The sequence below is a fragment of the Acipenser ruthenus genome, chromosome 28 (genome assembly GCF_902713425.1).
Source record: "Acipenser ruthenus chromosome 28, fAciRut3.2 maternal haplotype, whole genome shotgun sequence".
NCBI classification, from domain to species: Eukaryota; Metazoa; Chordata; class Actinopteri; order Acipenseriformes; family Acipenseridae; genus Acipenser; species Acipenser ruthenus.
In genome coordinates, this window is record NC_081216.1 from 600,561 (window position 1) to 620,031 (window position 19,471).

Genomic DNA, 19,471 nt, shown 5'->3' on the forward strand with positions numbered 1-19,471 from the left:
AAAGAATATACATTTACTGTGGATCACAGACCTGTAACAAAATGTGTAGCAATAAGGACAAAAAAAAAAAGTAAAAATAACACCAGAGGGTTAAGTCCTTGGGCATAAAGCAATTATTAATGGCCATCATGTGGTAACAGAAGTTAAATAAATCAGGATGCAATATCACTGCAACAGACAGTAGCAATATGATCCATGTCTCTTATTGGATGAATATAGGATTTCTAAACTATTAGACCCATCTCCAAGAATTCATTAAAATAAAATACTTCACTGTACATTTAAAAATTGAGAAAGGTTCATTCAACAACAAGACATGGCAATACAAAGCTCATAGCCCTGTTTATAAAATAAATCAGAAGGAAGAAAAAAAAAAAAAAAACATGTGGTTGCTATGCAACCAAACACATCAACAGACATCCTGAAAATCAGACTGCGTCATTATTTAATCAATACCTCCAGATGAATCAAATCCTCCAGATTAGAGCGAGGAAATGAAGTTTCTAAGTGGAAGGACAATGTTTTGGAAATCAGTGAAGACATCGCTATCAGGCTTTATTCATTAAATCCCTTTTAAAGCTCACTTACTGCATCTCTTTAGTATTCATTTACAGGACTGTGCCACAGGCAGCTAGAAATGTTTGTTTGCGGCTGCAGAATAGAACGTATCCCATATCAATTTGGTGGCGGGGGAGGGAGAGCAAGGTTTTATTCTGGCTGGCCCTGGGCAGATGACAAATAAATGGCCACTGTAGCCTTTTTCACTTTGCTTTTGATCTCCAGTACAGCACTGCACCCAAATCAAATGCTGCCCTTCAAAGCGTACGTAATTTGTCATTTCTAAATTAGGATTTTTTAAATCATTAAAATAAGCATTCGTTTAGGAAAAATGTATTTTTAATTCATGGTAACAAAAAAAAAAAAAAAAAAAAAAACATTTTTAAAAGTCAACCGAAGAGGATGAATTCCTTTATTACAAAGTATTATCTTGTAGAGCGATTATATATATAAAAAAAAAATAATAAAAAAAAAACACACCATACTGTAAAGTACAGTCAAACTAACACAAATACTGCCTGCATAACATGCCCGTGGTCCCCTTTAAATCACCTTCCTATAGGAAGGAATACAGAATGGGCTGCTGAAGGCAGCAGTGACATCACAAGCGGTACAGCTAATAAACAAAGCCCATCCATGCCCCCCTGGCTATTTTAATAAATTCAGGATCATTCCATTGCTTCTTTATAGAAGTCTCAGAAGACAGCTCTGATACAGAGAGAGAATGATAACCAAAATAAATAAATAAATAAAATAAAACACCACACACACACACACACACAATACAAACGTTGGGTCTCTCTGCTGACCAACGCAATCAGCCAGGCGAGGAGAAAACGCTCCCCCACACAGCAGTCACAGAGCCATCATGCCACTGCAATTGACAGGAGGAGAATGAAAACCGGATAAGCAATTTGTTGCACCTGTTCTCGTTCAAAAAGAGCTGCTTGATACTTGATCGTGTTCATTTACTTTGTATGGAATGGTAATGAACTACAGTAGGACGTCAGAAACTGCAAGACCAGTTTAGGAGGAGACGTCAAGAGGGGAAAAAAAAAAAAAAAAAAAAAAAAAAAATCAGTGAGCAAAAATCATTCAAGATTTTATTTTTATTTTTTTTAATCTTTTTCAGTATTTAACACGCTTAAAATCAGCTGATAAGCTGCCCTAGGGGATAGCTTTCTGCAAGGTTAATTTCAATGCTGAATTTTTTAACCGGTAAGGGTGAAAGGTGAAGGGAGGTCAATTATTTTGCTACAGAAGCAGCCAAAAAAGAACTAACTAACCACAGGCCTGGCTTCATTATTTATTGACCTTTTTTTGTTGCTTTTTGTTACTATAGTTTTAATACCGAACTGCTTTGTTTTACGCAGCTTCCATTGATTCTTCTCATCCACTCATCACAGGATTGCATTCTCATAAGGTCGACCAGAGTATCATCATCAAAACTGTTTGATATAAAAGTAGACAGTGAAATGGCAACAAAACCATCTCCTAAAACAAAAAGTGTTTTTTTGGTTTTTTTTTTTAAATGTCTGTGGTGTGTGTGCGCTCCGTGGTATATTTTCTGTTGCTCTGTAATTCGATACTGTAAGCTGTCCTGGTTGCAGGGTCATGGCATGTGTTTCTAATAGAAATGAAAAACACAGAGAAGGTATTGAGACGCGCTTCAGGGAATACTGTAAACCAAGCATAGTCCAAACACTTGCATTCCCATCGGGGTGGCGTTTTCTTTGTTTAACATATGATAATGCAAACCCCATCCCGGTTTCTCTTTAAAACGGGTGTGCTAAGTACCCCACCACATGGCTCTGCGTTATACAAACATACATCTCTGTTCTGTTTTTAGTACAGTACTTTACAAGTCATGTCCCATGTCAATCAAATGGGGGCCTTGCTACCAAAGTACATTTTTCGGAACAGTCCCATTATTATTATTATTATTATTATTATTATTATTATTATTATTATTATTTGTTTATTTAGCAGACGCCTTTATCAAAGGTGACTTACAGAGACTAGGGGGCTATGTGGTCCAGTGGTTAAAGAAAAGGGCTTGTAACCTGGAGGTCCCCGGTTCAAATCTCACCTCAGCCACGGACTCATTGTGTGACCCTGAGCAAGTCACTTAACCTCCTTGTGCTCCGTCTTTCAGGTGAGACGTTGTTGTAAGTGACTCTGCAGCTGATGCATAGTTCACACACCCTAGTCTCTGTAAGTCGCCTTGGATAAAGGCATCAGCTAAATAAGTGTGTGAACCCCTGTGGTGTCTTTCCAACTGATCTCCAGTTCTGGTCCTGATTCTAATGTGGTCCAGCAATACTACATTTGGTTGTAATGGCCAAGTCACTTGAACCTCATACCAAATCAACCCAAAACACACACGTCACGTAATTCTCAAGATCACTGTTTGAACCACTGGCCACACAGGCTTTGGCAGCCACAATGTTTAGAACCTCATCTGCCTTGTACAGTATTATGTTCACCTTTCTATTTGGCTCAGATCCTGGAATGCCAAGTTCCATTACTCTGGCAGAAAAAAACACAGACCACAGTGGAATAGTGCTGGAGTCCTGTAGATGCACCACCAAGCCCCTCTGTCCCTCCTCCCTTTGCACAGCGCACTTCATTCAAGTGCAAGAAGCACTGTATTGCGATGGCTTGTTACAGTCTTGTTACCATGTTTACAACTTTTCAAAATCTGGGAAAAAAAAAAAAACGAATACTTCATTCAAGCCCCTGAAATGAAAAGTCTGAGTTGTTCATATCTGGCTTGGTAACTTTATTGGGTGCGTTTCTCCTCTCTGAAAACCAACGTGCTCATGATGAATTGGAGTAAGAACATAAGAAAGTTTACAAACGAGAGGAGGCCATTCGGCCCATCTTGCTCGTTTGGTTGTTAGTAGCTTATTGAAAATAATCTCATCAAGCTTTGAAAATGTGCAGCCCATTATTTTATCAGAAAGACAGTGGCATGTGAAACATCCCAGGAGAGATCAAGACTATAAAAAAGTCAAATATTTACAGCGTGACCCCTAATAAGGTCCTTGACAGGGTTTATTTTACTTCTAAACTGTACAGGCTACAGTAACTCGCACATTTTATTTGCAGGCTGGCAAGTTCTTAAGGGCTGCATCCTCTTAAAGACATCTGGTTCTCTGGTTTTAAATACCAATATCAGTCACAAGTAGGGCTGTCTGGGGCAGCACTAATGTACAGAGTACCACTAATCCAAATCTCTCTTAGCGGAGAGCTTCAAAGCACCATAATCACTGGCCAGCTGTGAGCTGAAACTACATCACTTCTACGACTCGCTATTAAACTAATTAGAGTGCACTGTTCATCATTATTATTATATATAATGAATAAAAATTACAAACACTAGCCTAAAGGAAAAAAAAGTTCCTATTATTCAATGAACAGGACATTTCATATACAGCACTGGTACATTAGCAGAATCGGTACATGTGTATAGCTGCACACTTTTTATGGGTTCCAACTCAAATGTAAATCTCAGATTCCCAGCATACAGAAGAGTCTCAGCCAGACCAGCTCGGGCCACTAGTGAAACGAGTTTGGTGATCACAACCTAGGGTAGCAGGCAAGGGGCATCCCAGCATAGACAACCACAGTTTGTACTTCAGAGGCGCCTAGAACAATGCAGGGAGGTGTCCAGGTGGTGCACTCAGGAAAATAAATTGATTTACTTTTAAAGTCTACTTTTGTTTTTGGAAACTATACATCACATGGGTACAAATAATACAAGTTGAAAAATAGAACTTTTCATAGAACTGGAAAGAAAAACAACTTTTTTGGCGGTTTATATTACCGTTCCTTCCCCCCCCACCCCCCACAATGTCCTCTACTACTCCAACGCGGAAGGTGACACTTACTATCAAACGTTCACAGATTTATTTTAAGAACCACAGGCAATACCAAAACTGTGAAAATTCAATTACACCCAACTGTTTCCATTAAACACCTTGATGTTTATGCGTGTGTCCTTTAAAAGGATGTTGAACAAATATTGTTTTTAAAAGAGAGGTGGTTTTAAAACTGCAAACATGAACTGTGTGTCAGAAGCACCATTTGGATCCAGGGATCTCACACACACACACAAACAAGCTTTGCAAAGGAACTGGAGGTGGATGTTCTTCGTTTGCATCTAAATTTCCCAGAGTGCTATGCAGCACTTGTAGGCACTGAATTATCCCAGAGGACACTCCAGTTTTTTTTTGTTTTTTTTTTAGAACCTTCTCGTTGAGTGTTAAAATGATGTATCCAGGTCAACCAACCAACTAACCAAGCAAGCAAGCAAGCAATCCAAATGAAATCAGCTCTTAACTGGTTCAGGCAGAAAGTTTGATGTGGTAAACTTACTTTCTAATCACCCTGTATTTAGCACGGACCAGATTATTTTAGTGTTTTGTTTTTTTATTTTCTTTTTAAATAAGTTTATTTACTGAAAATGATCCTGACTACAGCTACACTGGCATGGTCCGCCATGCAAAAATGTACCGTTTAGGGGGGCTAAAACGCCATTAGCATCACGTTCGCCTTGCCAGATTCAAAGCAATACCAGTACTCGATGCAGAAGGGCTTGTGCATTAAACCACCCCGCTATCTTCAAAGCCCTGAGCCGACATGCTGTCATGCCAGTAATGAAATCCCTCAAGCTGCTTTCCCCATACCAGCCCACTCTGCATCCAAACAATGTGAAATGCTGCGTCCTCTTGTTTCCTTAATTAATGGCAGCACTCCAAGAGATACAAGAAAATCTCTCCAGGGCACAGTGTTGGGTAGCCATTGTCTGCAGAACAGCAGCCTGTAACTTTAAAAGTGTGTAACTGTGGAGTAAAGAAAAGCATGGGTATGGGGTTAAACATGTTCAGTTCTGTTTGCAAATACTAACCTTCCCTCAAAGCCAGGGGTGGGCAATCCTGGTCCTGGAGGGCCGGTGTCCCCCCTGGCTTTTGTTACTACTGTGCCCTAAATTACTTAATTGAACCAATTATTGCCGATTATTGGTCTAATTAAGTCATTTAAGGCACAGTTGGAACAAAAGCCAGGAGGGACACCGGCCCTCCAGGACCAGGATTGCCCACCCCTGCTCAAAGCGCTATATATATTATATATATATATATATATATAAAATTAACAAACATTAGCCTTTTCTCGTACTGTGGAACAAAGTGAATGGCTTCTCAAACCCGGCCCTCAGGACCCCGTGTCTTTTGGTTTTCATTCCAGCTGAGCTCTCAATTACTTGACTAACCCTTAATTCAACTAATGATATGCTTAATTAGGTCTTTTTAATTGTTTTCAGCTCTACAACAGTTGGAGATTTCAAGTTAACTATAACATTTTATAAGAAACTTGAAATCTGCAACTTTTTAGGAGCTGAGAACAATTAAAAAGGCCTAATTAAGCAAATGAGTTCAATTAAGGGTGTAGTTAAGTAATTGAGAGCTCAGTTGGAATGAAAACCAGCAGACACAGGGGGGGTCCCCAGGACCAGGGCTGGGAAGCCCTGCCCTATAGAATTAACTCAATTTGCTTCATAAAGTCAAAGGAAACCGGTGGAACAATGTTAGGTGAACATATTGAATTACACACCGCTTTGGAGTTCTCTATATACTTAACAAACACCTGACAATTAAAAAAACTTGACATTTCGAAATTAAACCTGAAATACTACTGTACTAGTATTATGGTTTCCGGTAGACTTTTGCCATATGATTTTGTAGTTTCTTTGACTACCTGATGTTAAAAAAATACATATACTCAAATAATTTATTATATATTTTATATATATATATATATATATATATATATATATATATATATATATATATTGTTTTAAATGTCTCAATCCTAAAATTCTAGGTGATGCAAAACTTAGCTGGTTTTGTTGAAAGAAATAATACCCTTCTACCAAATATTTCTAAAACAAACTGCTCGCTTTCTTGCAGCTTCTCAAGAGGTGTATTTAATAATTACACAGCACTTCAACAGAACTCCTGAGTTATGCCTCTGGGGGATTTTTAATTCAACACCTACTTTCCCAAAACATCCCAGAATAATTGGGCTGCTTTAATGAACTCCCTCTGAGGGCTCTGAAGAAACTAATATTGAAGTACAACAGAGCAGAGCAGCGACAACCTCACTATCAAAGGCCTGGACTGCATGCAGGCAGAAATGGTAGAACAGCCAGCTTTCTAAGGGATCCGTGAATGCTTTATCATTGCAGTTCTAACGCTACAACTGTGCATGATCATAATTTTCACATCACAATACAAACTTTTTTAAATTCGTGCTGCATGCTACACATTGATTTAAAATCAGCTATATACTGTACATAACCAAAACCCTGCAATACATTGAACCCCCTCCCCCCATTTGGTTAGTTTGCTTTTTATTTTATTTCTCTTGTTTGCAAGGTGATTCTGTTTTTTAAATAATGCTATATACACAACCTGTGTAAAATATTATATATAATAAATAATGGGAGTCTCATAGGGATGTTGTATTTGCCCTTATAAGCTTATTTTTTTTGTAGGTACTATAATCAATACTGAGCCCATTATTTCCCCATGAATTGCCAATGCAATGGAGATGGAAACAGTCACACGTGAACAGCCTGGGAATCTCTGGTGAGATTTATCAGATGGGAACAAGCCATTCTGAAAGATAACTAGATAATAAAGCAGATAAGCCCCCTCTAGATAAACTTAATTAAAATGGATTGTCTGCTATCCTCCCTGGTTTAAGTCAGTTCAGGACCGGAGACGCATCCCACAGCGCAGTTAATTGCACTCACAAATCAGTACTGTACTGCTCCTTGCCACACCAATAGAAAAATCGCATTTATTTGATGCGATAAATATAAATGTACAGGAATCATGTCTTTGTGATCAATTAATGGTGCTACAATAAAGGCAGTTCAGTGAACTGTACTTTTCTTTGCGTAGATTTTTGATAACAAAAGTTTTGCTGCTTCTTGCTACTGTACCTAGTGATAGCTAATTAAATCAATAAGGTTCTTATCACTGGATAACAGTTCTAGCGCACAGCTTGATCAATGGAAATGATTCTGCTTCAGGGATCGAATGACATTTTAGCATCTCAGCCCCTTATCACAGTATGTTTTCAAATTGATCTGTGGCATATTCAGGTTCCATTGTATCTTAAGTTACCAGGCTAACTGATTCGGAGACTGAAGCCTTCTAGATTTCTCTTTTATATTCAGTAGCTGAAAATACAAAAGCATCAATTAAATATTCTTCAACCATACCGGGCCACTATACACAATCCAGAGTAAGCAACACCACCCCAAGACATTCACCTACCAACGAGATTATTTCTCATGCATGAAATTGAGAGAAAAAAAAAATGGGATTATAAGAAGAAACAAAATCGTCATTGTTGTTATATGCAAAATATATTACAAATGTTAAATCCATGCAGATTATTGGAAGAGACACTAGGAAAAACACCTAGTAAATTGCAGACAGAGTAAGCAGTTGCCCCAGCAACCCATAGAAAAACACAAGCTGGGGTGTCACTTCCTGCACGGACTGTCGCAGTCTTGAGTCTGGGGGTGGGTTCTGCTAACACGCTGCTAATTAAAAGGGACGTTCCTTCAGACCAGGGGTCAAATTGCTTGTTGGATTACTGGCAATCACTAGAGAACTGCAAACCTATGTTCACATCTATATACCGCATCTCCTACAACATGAAAATTGTGTAGATTAGAAGGCAAAATTTATAAGAAACAAAAAAAAAAAAGAAGATTCACCTGTACAGTATAGGTGGGCTGCAGTGCAGTTTCAAGGTAATCCATCACATCACCAGGTTATTCTCCAGATCTTAACAGTTCTCTCTCAGCTTTTCTTTAAGGCAGCCGGCACTTGCATTCGTTCTCGAGGCTAAAATGAGCTAATCGGTTTCGCAAGACAGCCAGGTTTCACACATTGGCTGAACAGTGACTCAATGTTGGGTCATGCTGGGAAATACAGTTTTGATGACTAAGGGTACCATTTTAAACAATTGCTTCTTCTCTAGTTTGGAACCAATGAGATGTATTGCTTTAATACCTTTATGTACCATTAAGTCTAATGCAGGTTTTCGCATAGCACACAGTGCCTTCCGGTGGCTGAATACTGTATGTGTATATTCTTCCACTGAATGATTTTCATTTCAAAGTGCTTTCAGAACATGTGAATTACAATGTGCAAAGCAAAGTTTGCAGTAGTGCTTGGATATAGACACCAGGCAAATCAAGGGATTCTCTCTGTCCGAGAAAACAAGGTATTCATTGCCCCCTGGCTGGGTTCAATGGAGGTATAAGCCAGTCTCCTCCAAGAATATCCCCACTGTGCCTCCACTGATTTAATCCTGGTGCCACTCTAATGAAACGTCTTGACTTCCAATTTCATTTAAAAACGACCGTGTCTCATCTCATTCTGTCTTGCAAAAAAAAAAAAAAAAAAAAAAAAACATTATTAAATTATAAATTAATAATCATATTCCCCTCTCGGTATAGCAAAACGTAAATGGCACGGGGGTCTAAAAAACAAAACAAAATTAAAATAAAAACAGGAAAGGAAATAGACAGACGCTTGAATATTTAAAAAGGCAGCCTCGCTCGGCCGTTATGAACGGCATTTCTAATGCATACATGCAGAGAGAAAATCTGCTTCACACTACCACCGGGGCAGCTGCCAGAACAGAGATGCTTCCCGCGGTTCGCCAGATGAATTATTCAGTGCGTGGAGCAGAGAGGACTTCCTAACCTCTTTGACTTCTGCAAGGAGAGGGGAGGTGAAAACACAGAACCGATTCCTGCCGGGCGTGCTGTTGGATTGAACTTAGAAACGTAAGTAAAGTTGGCATTGTCATGCAGCTTGATTGCCTGTGCATTATAAAGTATAAGACCTGGAAATGGGTACCTGGAAAACGTAAATAGACAACTGGTTATTAAGAGCTCTTGTAGTTTCACCTGAACCCCTTGATGGAATTAATTGTTATTTACTACTATTAGGGGTAACACTTTTTGCTACAGTAGTATTTTTTTTGTCAAATCTGTTTTTTGGTTTTGTTGAAAAATATTAAAACTATTAAATAATAATAATAATGTATTATTATTATTATTATTATTATTATTATTATTATTATTATTATTATTATTATTATTATTAATAATAATAATAATAATTAGTGTTAACCTGCTGGCTTGTGCTCTGGACCAGGAGATGGTGAATGGGTGTCAGTGACAAGCTTATTGGCAACTTAGTGCCCTCCGCTGTGCCAACACACAGCTATTGCCCCCTCAGGGTATGGAATCAATTCCATCAAGCCAGGCTGCCACTCGCATTGCAAATTAGCTCTCTGAAGAAGGACCAGGACTAGCCAGCTGGCTGCCGAGAGCCAAGGCAGCCCTGAGAGACTGCAAACCCTCCAAATCACAATTCTAATGCTGAACTGTAGTAAAAAGTCAGGTATGCAAATGTTTAGGCTAGCGCCTTCCTGCAGTGTAATAATCTTATTATAAAAGTGTTGCTAATTTCTATTTTTTTTTTTTTTTTTAAACCAGCAGAGATAGCAAAAGCAAGTGGCAAATGTAGCAAGGGCAACCGATGTGCATATTGTATAATAAAATTGCAAAAAGCTGCCGTTCGAAAAGCTGCATTTGATTGCAAAGGATAAAAGCAACGATTGAAATAGATTTGAATCAATCCGACCCGTGCAGGCTTTCAGTGAGCAACACCTACACAGTGTAACTGTGCAGCTTTTCGTCAAGCTGATCTGACTGTCAAGAGCGGGTTACCAGTCAACGGTTTCCCAGAGCAGTCTCAAGAGAAGGCAGATTGTGGAAGTGAATGAATTTTCTAACGCACACACACACTGCTCATAATGTTCCTGTAGTTGAAACGGTCTCTGGGAATGTACACAAACTGGACAGTCAATAAGGTTTCACATATGAGCGTACAGGAGACTAAGAAATGACGGAATGTAAAACCACATTTTACAGCCCTTAACGAGAAGTTAAAGACAGTTTGCTTTATTTATTCATTTCAAATCAGACCCCCCCACCCCACCTGCGATAGGCAATTGTTGGATTTTTAATTTCACTTACAGGGACCAATTTGAATTTATTCCGACTGCAGCAATTAAAATAAATAAATAAATAAATAAATAATAATATGTTAACTCTCTAAACAATTCAGACAAAACCAATGTCAAATTGAGAATGCTTTGTGAAGGTTTACTGCTAAACCATCCACCACCCGCCCATAACCCTGACGGAACCACCGGACCACGCACGTAATGGGACAGGGAATATTGCTACAATATGCCTCACGCTGTACAGCACACGGCACAGCATATTGAGCCTGGTTCTTGCTGCTAAATCTCTATTCTCTATTCTCAAAAAAGGGCACTTCCCCCACTAAAACCTTCCGTACATTCTCTGCTATTTCTGACCTACAAATTACAGTGCAGGATTAGTGTGTGGGTGCTGCGTTCTGGTCTATGGAAAGATGAAAGTGCGGGGTCTTACTGTGACACTTCTGAAGATATTCAGCTTGCAGGGTAGTGTTCCTTCCCTCCATACACAGAACGGAGCTGAAAAGAGAAGTGTTTGCTATCCTCAATTAAAAAAAAAAAAAAACCTGGACGCACAACAATTCCAGGATAGCTCCTCCTATTGACAAACCAGCTAGTGCATACACTTCGTATTGCTCTACAGAGCGTACTTGGACTATTTGTGAACTGGTCAAATAACTTCTGATCAATTGAACGCCCAGACACAGAAAAAAAGGCATATAAAAACACATTGGGGGGGGGGGTACGGTGTGGGGCTGCATTGGAGAAAACTGAACAAAAAAAAATAATAATAAGAATCAATGTTTATTCCACCCCGAAAGTAGTTTGGCAATCCCTCTTGTATTCTAAAAGTGACAGAGGGTATTGTAGCCCACAACCTCTAGTCCTAACCGCTGTGGATGAGACTCCGAGGAAACCATATTCCACGGCTTGCACAGTCTCCTAATGCATTTCATTCTGCCAAGAAGCAGATCTATCCTGTGCACTAATAAACAGATCTTCAAGTGGCACTGTAGACCAATCACCTCCACTGCAGAGTGCTAGGAACAAGAGTTAGAAACTTAAACCTGCAGAATGGATTCAGTGCAGCCTGCATCGTCTAGAAACAGAGGCTGCGAAGCGAGCCCCGAACTGCAGACACGCCAGCGTGCTAGTGTGTGTGTGTGTGCTGACTTTTAATAAAATTCACTCTGGCTCAGGCCTTCACCTCTATAAAATTATTCAGTCTGCCAAGTTCACAAACGCAGACCACCTCAGCGCCTCTGGAATTAAAAAAAAAACAAAAAAAAAAACACAGAACTCATTGACACTGAGCAGGACTTTAATTCAGTATGTATGTAATGGATATCACTTCACACTGTTTGGATGGGGGGGTGGGGGGGTAGATGTGTTTATCTAGCCTCTTTCCTCTCTCTCTCCGGTTCCCGCCAACTGACTGACGGCTTTTCTGCTTCATTAGGCGCTCAGCGCTGCTCGGAGCTCTCTGACCGTTTCCACTTCATTACCAGCAGAGAGGCCGCAACGCAGGGCTGGCGTGTGCCAAAACCTGCGTCACTACAGAACCACTTCTGGATCATTTCCACTTCCACATTCCACCGCCTGAGTGGCAGTCCAAAACAACTCCCACCAAGAAGAACCAGGAAATTCTGGAAAATGTCGCTATTTATTTTATTTTTATTTCTCAATTTTCTGCCTACTTTTGGTGTTGCCCTGTACTGTACGTGGCTAAAACAAGTCTTTTGATAACTGAAGAGGTAAAACGGTGCTTGTCAAAATTACATGACACAGTTCATACTTACAGCAACAGAACAGGGTACCTTTTTCAAAGAAATGGTATCCTTAAACCTTTGTAAGCCTCTATTATCTCAGCAAGTACTACTCTACACACCAGATAGCAAACATTACGTTTTCTGGAGTCTTCTACACAGTATTATTTCCTGGCTAGTGACAGTTAACGAGTTCCAGAGAAAATGTGTTTATTACACCAAGGTCTTCCTTGTTAAGAGAACGGGCAGAACAATGAGTCTCAGTCCTTTGCCTACATTTTTTTTTATTTTTTTTATATAGTGCAGGATTAAGAATCGTGTGACTCTGCAGTTCAGATTTACAAGTCTTGACTTTCTAGAAACATGGCTCAGAGATCCTCACTTGAACTGCAGGAGTTACTATAGATCTTCATCCCCAACCATATCAAACAATGACTCGGGAGACACAGCATACCTCTGCAGCAACTTTTAAAGCAAAACGCTAAACAATTTACTGTTATTATCGCAAGGAACAAACTACATGACGTTCAGGGGAACGTGGAGCAAAAAACGATCACAATTCATGTAAACTGCAGGGAACACCCCACGCAACCTCTGGATCACCAATTCTGAAGACATTTGCAAAAGGTACTTAAAGTAACTGTTAAAGCAACAACAGCAGGCATCTGAGAGTCTCCTAGAAAGTAAAGGAGTCTGAAGACCACAGTAGATCAAGGACTGTTGAATGATATACTTAACCCCACAAATAAAATGATGCTAACTTTCTTATTTCTTCCAATCCGGTGCACGAAATTAAAATCTACTGCCACGTTGGAGGTGGTCATCCAGATTGTCAGTTTCCTCCTCGTGACACTTGAATCGCTCTCAAATGTATTTTAAGAAGAAACCGTTTGACGAACCACAAACGCAAAGGTTTGTAACAGCTGTGTTTGCAATGCAGGCAAACCTAGGAGATTGCTGTAGTTTTTGGTCTTGCAATGGGCCCTCGTTCCTTTTAGGGCATGGATCAAACCAGAAAAACAGCCAGGCATCGTGTCCGTCCCCCTGTTTGGTAAAATCAAATCAGTTAATGTAATTCGACACTTAAGATGACTTGTGACACAAAAACTGGTTGGGCAAGTAACACAGCCTGTTTAAATATTTAATCAGTCACATTAAAACAAGAAAGAAATACAACAAATGGTGTGGGAAGGCAAGCATAAACACCTGTTGACAGGTTGAATCTCTGACTGTAGATACAGAGGGCATGGCAATGAGGATCTCAAGAAACCGTTTGCTGTAGACTACGTCGTCATCTGACCATATTTCAGGTCTGCAGAATTATGCACACAAACTGCATGCTGATAACTTTCTTAAAAAGTACGCATTTGCAGATAGGAAGGTAATATTTTCATAGGGTTTAAATTTGCAAGCGGAGAGATCAGCCTTGGTTTCATGGATTGGACGGTTACAGCAGGATGAGGCACGGTATGTGAACACAATGGCTCAGTCTGAAATCTACAAGCACAGCAAAAATTTAGTTACGCTGTACAGACAGATAACAGGCAACAGCTGCAAGAAAACAATGCAAGACGGACAACGCTTCATTTAAACAAAAAAAAAAAATTTAAAAATCAACAGCGTCTTGTTAAAAAAACCCTTTAGTACTGGCTTGAAAATGGCAATAAAGCACAACAACTAAAGGGAGCAACCGCCCAGCAAACACAGCAGTGCACTTCATCAATAAATCAATGTACATCAAAAACATCCATGACTGTTAAAACATTAGTGACGAATTTAGAAATACTAAAAGAACCTTTTTTTTGTGTGTCTGTAAATGAAAAACATGTCTATATTTAGCACCATTTTTAAACTAGAAAGTACCAGTTTCCATTCTGTTTTACAGTAAACAGTATAATGTACAGCATCTGTCTTTTAATAAGGACTATTATGATATGCATACATGTAACGGTGAGTATGATGCAAAACACGTACAGTCCAAGTGTGTAATTAGATAACACGATCATTAAGGATGGGCTACTTTGTAGCACATTCTGTTGATTCAATTCCACTATAATTACTTCTGTCCAATCTTTTAATGACCATTCTTTTCTAGCAATGCAGCCCCTTTAACAGACAAACCTCCACACAAGCAGAGCCATGGTCATTTTGAATCTGATTCGTTACTCGCTACCCCAGCTATTCGTTCCAGCCCAGCGATTAGTTTCTTCTATTGGCACTCATGCCAGTCAATGGACAAGGATTAGCCAGTACATTTAAATAGAATCATCATCATCACCATCATCATCATGCTGAGCTTATAACTCCCTCGGCTGAGGAAATCGACCCAGTCTTGCAAATTCTCCACTGGCAGGGTTAACGACTGTGTAAACTGCTTTAACTTCCGCAGACAAAGCCAAAGGGTCTAGATGTGAACACAGATACCTACAAGCACTAACAAAAACAGACAAGGGTAATACGTTCTGCAGCAGCTCCAGCTGTAAAATAACAAAAGAGAAAGCAGGAAAGTCAACAATCCTTGATTATCTTAAGATCCTGTGCCTCCGGCAGACAGAGAACTCAATGCACAGCATTGTCCCTTTTTTGATGGGGGAACATTTAACACGTTACAAAACAAATAGCGGGAGTTTATTGTGCTTAACTGTGTAGGAAAGCCTGTCCATTTCCAATCCCACTTAGCCTTATCATGCTTTTAACCCCTTAACCTCAGGAAGGAAGATACAGCAATCCTATGTCATCTTTCTACAAAACCACCAGCTACGATTATGATGTGTTGCTGATTCATGGCAGTGTGCATTAGATACAGTGGCTATTAAAGGGACCAATGAAGTGTAAGCACATGCCAATATAAGAGACAGTGCCATGTAATGGATAACAGTACTCACTGACTACAGTCAGGCATGCAATACCAATCTGGATTAGAGATATTCACTGAGATAATCCCACATTACACATATTTAATTAGGCAAATCCTGTATTAACATGATTTCAATGAGGTAAACTCCTTATTACTCTGCACTGAATTAAACCAGAGAAGGTCTGCTGTGAATTGTATTGTTCAGTACAGCAAGATACAAGTACAGAAACTTCTTTAACCTAGAAATGAATTAACTGAAATTTCCAGCAAAGATTAGTGCTTTCAATACTGGGATTGCTGCAGCAGACCAGCAATAGTGACTTGATAACCATATACTGTACAGCATGTAGGGCAGCAGTGTGGCGTAGTGGTTAGGGCTCTGGACTCTTGACCGGAGGGTTGTGGGTTCAATCCCTGGTATGGGACACTGCTGCTGTACCCTTGAGCAAGGTACTTTACCTAAATTGCTCCAGTAAAAACCCAACTGTATAAATGGGTAATTGTATGTAAAAATAATGTGATATCTTGTAACAATTGTAAGTCGCCCTGGATAAGGGCGTCTGCTAAGAAATAAATAATAATAATAATAATAATAATGTGTACTGCAGTGCATGTAAAACGTATAGAAATTTGAATTATTTTAATTGCTTGCTGTGTTGTACAATCTCACTTTGATTTACATCAGACGTTTCTTTACTCGCCAAAAGAGATCTTGCCAACCAAAGCGCGTCCTACCCTCTTGCCAATTGCGTCAATAAATGTCTCCTCAATCCCTTCTCACTCATTTATTTACATTTTTACAGCGCCTTTAACCAAGGTGCTTTACAAATTTAAACAAAATAATACAATCAATCAAGTGGGTGAAGAAAGAATGCAAGTTACTGGACTAGGGTGGGGAGATACAAATTAGTTGCTAATATGAAAGCAGAGGGCCAGAGGCTAGGTCAGGGTCAGGGAAGCAGGGTCATAACAGGAGGTCAGGGGCCAGGAGTATCAGTAGGATGGGCTAGGGGGAAGAGATACGTTTTGAAGGAAGAGCAAAAACAATGTAGTGTGGGTGACTGTTTTAAGATAAGTGGGAGTCTATTCCAATGACGGGGAGCAAGAAGGGGAAAAACGGAAACGGGATTGAGCACAGACATTCGTCACCTGGTAGTGCTTCCTGCCTTCTTACAGTACTTTTCTCCAGCTTCCATGTATGCTGTCATGTCTACTCTCTGTGCTCCCCCAAGCTGAAGAGATTTCATTCTTTTAAACTCTCCTCATACTGTAGCTCATGTCATGAAGTCCTGGGCCCAGCCGAGTTGTCCTTTTCTGCACCTTCAAGAGCAATGTTTTTGTAGTGAGGTGACCAAACCTGCACACAGTATTCTACTGTAAGCGGGGTCTAACTAGCGATTGGAATTACAGGGCAGGTGCGATTGGTGGAATTATACCTAAATTAGGTGCAACCAATTTGTTTACTAATTCTAGATTTAGCATGTTTTTTTTTTCTTCTTTGTTTTTATATAAAATGAAAAACAGTAGGAAATGACGGCTGCAAAAAACATGCAAGCCCCCACTGTACTGCAAACACAGCACGGCACACCCACACACTATGCCAGAGTGGGCAGATTCAACAGCACCAGGATGCCCACAGTACTGAGACTCGGTTACAAATCCCTAGAGTGCACCATTCACACAAGCCTCACTCCACACACGATTTGCTACAGCGCAGTGGTTGCAAAGCGTCGCTCGTTTATAAGTATATTAGATTTCCTCATCTCAGGCTGGGAGCCCAGGTGAGGAGCGATCTAAAGCCTACTTATGAAATCGACGAGCTAAATAAAAGCACAGCTCTATTGCCCTCTGCAGACAGCTTCCATTAACACTGCATTGAGATTCAAGGGGGACACACAGCATGGGTTATTAAACAGCATCCTTTTGGCTGGAGAGATTATCTGCATGGCTGAGTCTTCTTGGGGGGGCCTGGGAGTCAAGCTGTGTAGCCTATGATATTTTAATGCAAACTACAGTCTTGGTGTGTAGGAAACTATATTGAGACCCACTGTTTGCTGTTTAGATAATTAAAATACCCCCCCCCTCCCCTCAAATCACAGTTTGTTTGGAAATGGTTCTGCACCACAAACAGGAAAGTTAATGGTCCTCGAGTATCTCAAACCTCTGGCAGAGAAATTAGAAACATTTTCACAAAACGCTGCAAACCAAGCTAAGAGCAACCCGAGTGTACAGTGCTGGAGAAGAGTGCAGTTACATTACAGAATGCAGGGACCGACAGGCCAAGTGAAACCAATGGAACTGGACGGATTAGGGGGTTGTCTGCATACCATCACGCACCACTTCTCTGAAATACATTTATAGCGCTGTGGTTTCAAAAGAGCTCCAAAATGGAAATGCCAATTTAAACATTTTTCACATTTTATTTTTTATTTTAAGACCGAAATGACACCGGGGAGTAAAAATAATGTTGCTGGGAACACCCTAGTTCAAATTTTGTATTTCATTTTTTTTTTTTTTTTTTTTTTTTTAAAGGAAGATGTCCTTTATGTAATAAGAGAGCCGGAGGGACCGCTCCTATATAGTTGCATTTATTCGTTTTTTTTAAAAACATTTTCCATACCGTTCCATCTCTCACTTTTCAACGCGTGACTCAAGTTTTAGCCTCTTTCCTCCCTCTTTCAAGGGTGTGGACCAAAGGGAGGTTGCTAAGTGAATGTAACAGCCGGCGCAGAGAACAGAAGGAGGAGGGTGAACTCTTACCTCACACTGTTCGGCTGTGCATTTCCGCAAGCCAACGCCTTAAGGCTGTTGTAAGCTTAAAATATACACAGAGAAAGAGAGAGAGGAGAAAGAACTGTGGTTATAACATTCCCCTTTCAAAAAACAGTTAATTTCGGAACAGCAAAACATGTCAATAGTAAAAATCCAAACTGAATTTTAAAAGGCAAGGCTAACAAATTAAGGAAAGCATTCAAACGTTTTGGCGAGTGTCTTCATCGGTAGGTTTTCACTTTGTTAAAAATCAGTATCCTTTGCCTAAACGTTGATCTACATGTTATGAGCGAACGACCCATTTAGGAGAACAGCGTGCTAATCTGTTTGCTAAGCTGTGCAGTACAAGGGCTGCCCATGCGTTAGGATGGCATATGGAGGGGGCCTACCTCTCCTGGCACTAGCAAGACTGAGACAGGATGAAGATTGATGCGACTCGCTGGGATATTCATCCCCAAGCAGCCCAGCAGCAGCGTGCTGCTCTTCATGGATTATTCATCACAATTCCATTTCGTAAGAGTCCTGCCGTCTGCTTACTCTTACTAGGGCAGAGCTAGTCTCAGATCCAGCACCAGTATTCAACACGCCCGGGGGCTCCGCAGCGGGTAGCTGACGTCAACAGAGATGGTTCAATCACCCCCCACCCCCCCACGACACCCCATCAACAGCAACTTAAAGGAAATGATGACTCATATTCACACCGGCCACACCTTTATGATTAAACTGCATAACAATGACGCTGCTCGTCCGATTCTTGTATGCAGCATCATCATGCTTCGCAACACAGACTATCCCTGACATCGATTCGATGCCAAGTTCTTTACAGCTTTTGAAGTCCTTCCCCCGGGTAGTACTGTTCAAACTGCAGACGCTTCTATTGCAAGATCCTGTGTCGTGTTTGTTACTAAAACAGCTTGCCTACCCGTCAGACAATTCAGAGCTCTTTTTTCTAGTTAAATTCCAGGGAAAATCCATTATCCCAGTCCCAGATAACTTCAAAAGATGGACAGAAGAACCTCTTCATCCAGCAAGCCTACATCCAGTAAAACTAGAGGAGTGGAGTGTCACATGTTTCATATCCTTCAACATGGCAAAGCTTGATAACACTTGAAGCAAGCACCCCACCCCACCCGCACATAACCCCGGCCCCCTAACCCCCACCACCCCACCCATTGCATTTCTACTCTTATTGATCCCTTACATCCGAATTAGCTGCAAATCTGTATGCTGTGTGATGCATCCATTATCCACTCAACACTAGCAACTATAAATCACAAATTATAACGATACTGTATGCATAAAATATTGCAAGAAATCATTATCCTTTTCTGTGCAATTGAAATAACAATGAAAAAAAAAACACAAAGCATCCTTGTGTACCTAGCCATCTGTTATGGAAAAAATTTCAATG

The 19,471-nt window shown here is 40.2% G+C and overlaps 1 protein-coding gene across 5 annotated transcripts in view; it reads right to left on the minus strand.

The window, feature by feature from the left end:
- LOC117435007 (protein TANC2-like) overlaps positions 1-19,471 on the minus strand; it is a 124,112-nt gene that overhangs the window by 86,225 nt on the left and 18,416 nt on the right. The window contains exon 1 of one of the 5 annotated variants that reach the window (XM_059003361.1): positions 12,465-12,486. The exons of 3 other annotated variants lie outside the window; for them this stretch is intronic. The gene's annotated coding sequence lies outside the window, so the exon portion shown is untranslated. Of the gene's footprint in view, positions 1-11,119; positions 11,139-12,464; positions 12,487-19,471 lie in introns of those variants that run through there. One more of the 5 variants, XM_059003362.1, reaches the window with a different exon arrangement.